The sequence below is a fragment of the Natrix helvetica genome (genome assembly GCF_964273705.1).
Source record: "Natrix helvetica genome assembly, chromosome: 6".
Taxonomy (NCBI): domain Eukaryota; kingdom Metazoa; phylum Chordata; class Lepidosauria; order Squamata; family Natricidae; genus Natrix; species Natrix helvetica.
The window spans coordinates 78171273-78177420 of NC_138553.1; positions in this window are offsets into that span (position 1 = coordinate 78171273).

The following is a 6148-nucleotide window of genomic DNA, read 5'->3' on the forward strand; positions in this document are numbered from 1 at the left end:
TATTCTACTCTATTATCTTCTGTTCTGTTCTATTCTACTCTACTCTACTATCTTGTTCTATTCTATTCTACTCTACTCTATTCTATTCTATTCTACTCTCTATTCTATTCTACTCTACTCTACTCTACTCTACTCTATTCTATTGGAACACTATTATCATGTCACCCCTAGTGACAAATGTAGCACCCTTAACAGTACACATGGTGTGACAGCAACTGGAGCTCTCGGAAATGCTCCTTGCCTGAAGCAAAGCTCGGACAGTTTTAGTCCAGAACTCCCAGCCTTAGAACAAAATGCACCGTTTGTGAACAATGTTGGTCCATGATGTTCTAGACGTGACTGGCGTGTTGTCTTTTTTTAAAAAAACATTTTTAAACAAAAACCATAAACCCATTTTGAGAGATACTTATATATAAGTTCTAAACCTTTCAACGAACGGTAGCCATATTCCATTATAATCACCCCTAGATAATCTACATATCAATGAGAATGATTCATAAGTTGCTAACCACTTTTGCAGATATTAAGTTTTCTGGGTTCTATATTTAACCTTCTAATGCTGAAGAATTAAATATATTTCAGATATAAATAGGGCATGGAGAATCTACTTTAACAGAATAACAGAGTCGGGAGGGACCTTGGAGGTCTTCTAGTCCAACCCCCTGCTCAGGCAGGAAACCCTATACCAGTGATGGCGAACCTATGGCACGCGTGCCACAGGTGGCACGCGGAGCCATTTGTCAGGGCACGCAAGGTGCTGCCCTGTTAGCCGAGTTCACCTTTTTTAAAGCCATTTTTCGCCCTCCCCAGGCTCCAGAGGCTTTATAGGAGCCTGGGGAGGGCGAAAAGAGCCTCCCCTGCCCCCCTGGAGGCCTTCCGGAGGCTTCATGAGCTTCCCTGAAGCTTCTGGAGCGCAAAAAACGGCCCTACGGGCAAACCGGAAGTTCAGGAATGGACTTCCAGTTTGCTCGGAGGGTCGTTTTAAGCGCTCGGAAGGCTTCAGGGCCTTCAGGAGGCTTCCCTGAAGCTTCCGGAGCAGTCAAAATGACCCTCCGAGCAAACAGGAAGTCCATTCCCGAACTGCATGCAAAAATGGGGGGATCGCGCCTGTAGTGCGTGCATGCACACTGGGGGGTCACGCACTGCATTATGGGTGCGCCACGCCTGCAAATGACCCCCCTGGCTCCCCCCACTTATGGCACGCGAGCCAAAAAAGGTTCGCCATCGCTGCCCTATACCATTCAAAACAAATGGCTCTTCAGTCTCTTCTTTAAAACCTCCAGTGTTAGGAGCATCCACAATTTCTGGAGGCAGGCAGCTCCACTGGTTAATTGTTCTCACGGTCAGGAATTTTTTCCTTAGTTCTAGGTTGCTTCTCTCCTTCATCAGTTGGCATCCATTGTTTCTTCTCCTGTCTTCAGCTGTTTTGGCTGCCTCTGCTTTGTGGCAGCCCCTTAGAACTTCCCTTGTCAATTTCAATGCAATACAAACATAATTTCAAAAAAAAAAAGAACATCTGAGAATATTAAATGTCTCATTGTTGAGTTAATATATGTAATAACATTCTCCCCAAATGGAACAATTATAGGACACTGCGCAAGCTTCTTTTTTTTAAAGCATCGCATAGCCAATATCAATAATTTATTCCAGCCCTTTTGATGTAAAGATAATGGAGTCCAATAAATCTATAATATTTTGCAGAAGAAAATAGTATCCAAGATCTTTTTAAAGGCCTGGTATTGATGTCAACACCTCTTCCCATTGCACAGTTATCATAGGAATTGCTAATTCTTCCTTCTGTTCAACCATTAAAAGTTTGCAACTACTCAAAACTGATTCATCGGTTTCCTTTTGTTCTTATTATAGCTTTCCTGGTGACAAATCCCTTCGGTTTTCTTGGCATGATTTTGGAAGCTGTTTGTCCTGGCTTTCTCTCTCCTAGGGATGAGAAGAATGAACGGGCACCCAACTGCTTCAGGCCAAAGGCTAGACTAGAACTCACAGCCTCCTGGTTTCTAGCCCGGTGCTTAATCATCATCATTGTCTGTTAATCGCCCCATAATCCCTTGTGGGGTGGAGTCTGGGCAACTGAAAGAAGCTGAGTGTTTATTGACCAGATGCCCTTCCTGTCGCCAATGCAGAGTTCTATTCAGCAGATAAATTCTCATTGTGCCCAGAGAAGTACGTGCCTCTACCTAAGATTGAACTCACAGCCTCCCGATTGTGAGACGAGAGCTCCACCTCTAGGCCACGGTACCACTCAGCCTGGTGCTTTATCCACTGACCCAAAATAGCTCTCTTATCATCCACTTTGCATGAAAAAAAAATCAGAATGCCATTTTCTAAAAAATCAAATACCACAACCTTTGAGTTGATAAGAGTTTACTATCAAATAGTTTGTTATGAGCAATAGATATTCAAAGATAATTGAAGGCCTGGTGAAAGAAAGGTGTAACATTTCTCTTATTCCAAAAGTATGAGAGTTACGACCACAACTGAGGCCCACATTTCTGTTGCTAAGTGAAACAGTTAAGGAAGTTTTGCCCCATTTGAGGACCTTTCTTGACTCAGTTGTTAAGCGAATCACTGCAGTTGCTCAGTTGTTAAGTGAATCCGGCTTCCCCTTTGACTTTGCTTGTAAGAAGGTCGCAAAAGGGGATCGCGGGATTCCGGGATACTGCAACCGTCGTAAATACTTGGCCAGTTGCCAAGTATCCGAATTTTGATCATGTGACCTTGGGGATGCTGGTATGCGTGAAAACTGGTTGTAAGTTCCTTTTTCGGTGCTGTTGAAACTTTGAACAGTCAGCAAATGAATGAATGTAAGTCAAGGACTACTTAAGGTAAAGGTTCCCCTCTCACATATGTGCTAGCCGTTCCCGACTCTAGGGGGCAGTGCTCATTTCCGTTTCTAAGCTGAAGAGCCAGCGCTGCCCGAAGACGTCTCCATGGTCATGTGGCCGGCATGACTAAACATCGAAGGCGCACGGAACGCTCTTCCCTTCCCACCAAACGTGGTCCCTATTTTTCTACTTGCATTTTTTACGTGCTTTCGAACTCCTAGGTTGGCAGAAGCAGGGACAAGTAGCAGGAGCTCACTCCATTACATGGCGCTAGGGATTCGAACTGCCAACCTTTCTGATCAACAAGCTCAGCGCCTTAGCCACTGAGCCACCGCGTCCCAGTCAAGGACTACTTCTAAACAACTATATTGTAATCTGCAGGCCTATATACCTCGAAGACCTTGGAAGAAAATCTGTGTAAAACAACAAAGGGAGGAGGCGATTGTAAATATTTTGACAATGCGATTGAAAAACTGTATTTCCCCATGTATAAAGCCGAGGGAAGTACCTGCCTTTGTTCTGTGGTCTTCACTCCTCCTCTTTCTTCTACCTTCTAACAAAGTTGGGTTTTCCCACTTTCATGAAGAATTGCCACAGCAACTAGTTGTGATGTCACATCCTAGCAACCGTGACCTCAGTCAAGGTCTGAAGGAAGAAAATTGTGATGCCTTTTTCCTACACAGAGATTGGGGGGTGGGTGGGATTAAAGACATTCCTGGGCTTCCAATTTTGCTTCCCGCTTATCAGGTTTTTAATTTCTGGTCGCAGATTGCCTACTCTTATTCGTGTTAATTGGTTAAAGGCAAGAGAATCCTGTGTGACTTAGAAGTTTAATACGGGAATTAATATAAGCCAGTATTAACTTCTCTGTAATCCCATGCATACTTACCTGGACAAATCCCATTAAATTCAGAAAAACTATCCTTCCGAAGAGGCCCACCTTCAATTCAGACTGTTAAGGAGTCCATCCTTATCCCACAACTCCATCCGTGATCATGTTGTGGATACCCATTAGCAGTGTCCTGATCGAGATTGATAAAAAGTACCATTTGTCAGGGAATTGCTTAACTGAAGCTAGAAGTAGAACACATAAAAAAAACAATGATAGTGTGGGCAAAAAAAATTGGATAGTTAGATAAATGGCAGCAACTATGGGAACAAAATTATAAATTAACAATGGCAGCTGCATATAAAGAGAATTTGTACAAAATGATTTATAGATGTCACCTGAAAGATTGGCAAAAATATTTAAAGACACATCAATCAAATGTTGGAAATGCCATCAAACGCTGGGGTCGTATTATCACATTTGGTGGACATGTACAAAAGCGAAAAAATGCTGAGCAAGAATTCAAACGTGGTTGGAGAAGATGAGGCAGCAACTTATTGACTTAAAACCTGAATTGTTCTTGTTGGGTATCTTAGCAGGGAAATACAGTAAAGAAAATGTATATTTGATTATTCATGTAATAACTGCGGCTAGAATTGTATTTGCACAAAATTGGAAAGCTGAAGAAATCCCGAAAGATGAAAATGTGATTAAGAAGATATTAGATTGTGCAGAAACGAATAGATTAACACAAGCAATCGAAGGAAAGCAAGAATCTGATTGTTATAATATAGGGGGGGTTATTTTATCATTGGTTAGAAAATGAATATGGATAAAAAAGTATAAAATTAAATAATTTAGGAAGAGAAATGTTGTAACAGGAGATACGTTAAGTTGTAATGTTAAAATAAGAACAGATGCATATAAAGAATTTGGTGGTAAGCTACAACTATTATGACACAAAAAAAGTGTACTCAGACAACACAGATTGATGAATGACGAAATGTTTGTTTTAAAATTTTAAAAAAACTTTTTTTAAAAAAGGAATTGCTTAACTCATCTGTCTGCTTTCACATCCCGACTCTTAACCCAGGTAGCTTCAAAGGGTATCCTTTCCAGTGAACTAAATATTGCAAACGGCCCCTGTACAGCCTAGAATCTAACATTTTCTTCACTTCAGATGTATTTAGAATAGCAGATTCCCTCATCTGCAGATTCTTCCTCATAAGAGTGTGTTTATTGTTGGTTTAGTACATGAAGGTCTTGGATGGATGGCATCAGAACTGGTCAGATGGGAGAACAACAGGGATTGGAGGCCATGTTGGGAAGTCAGAAAAACATCCTGGAGGAAACAACGGTCCACATTTAGAATAACGGGGTTGGAAGGGACCTTGGAGGTCTTCTAGTCCAACCCCTTACTCATAACCCCTATACCATTTCAGACAAATGGTTATCCAATCTCTTCTTTAAAACTTCCAGGGTTGGAGCATTCACAACTTCTGGAGGCAAATTGTTCTACTGATTAATTGTTCCGTCAGGAAATTTCTCCTTAGTTCTAAGTTGCTTCTCTCCTTGATTAGTTTCCACCCATTGCTTCTTGTCCTACCCTCAGGTGCTTTGGAGAATAGCTTGATTCCCTCTCCTTTGTAGCAGCCCCTGAGATATTGGGACAGTGATATGATCACCACTAGTCCTTCTTTTCATTAAATTAGACATATCCAGTTCCTGCAGCCGTTCTTCATGTTTTAGCTTCCGGTCCCCTAATCGTCAATTGTTGCTCTTCTCTGCACTCTTTCTAGAGTCTCAGCATCTTTTTTATATTGTGGTACTCAAACTGGACACAGTATTCAGAACTGCTAGGAACAGCTCCTTCCAAGGAACTTAGGCAATTCATAAGATTTCTAAAAAAAAAAAAGGCAACCAAAACCTCCTGCTTTAAATACATAGACAAATCCTTAGATAACCAATGGTTTGGACTGGACTGAAAGGATTGGAATAGCAGAGTTGGGAGGGACGTTGGAGGTCTTCTAGTCCAACCCTCTGCTCAGGCAGAAAACCCTACACCATTTGAAACAACTAGTTGTCCAGTCTCTTCTTAAAAACTTCCAATGTTGAAGCATTCACAACTTCTGGAGGCAAGCTGTTCCACTGATTAATTGTTCTAACTGTCAGGAAATTTCTCCTTAGTTCTAAGTTGCTTCTCTCCTTGATGAGTTTCCACCCATTGCTTCTTGTCCTGCCCTCAGGTGCTTTGGAAAATAACTTCCTCTTCTTTGTGGCAACCCCTGAGATATTGGAAGACTGCTATCATGTATCCCCTAGTCCTTCTTTTCATTAAACTAGACATAACCAGTTCCTGAAACCATTCTTCATGTGTTTTAGCCTCCAGTCCCCTAATCCTCTTTGTTGCTCTTCTCTGCACTCTTTCTGGAGTCTCCACGTCTTTTTTGACATTGCGGCGACGCAAATGAAAAGC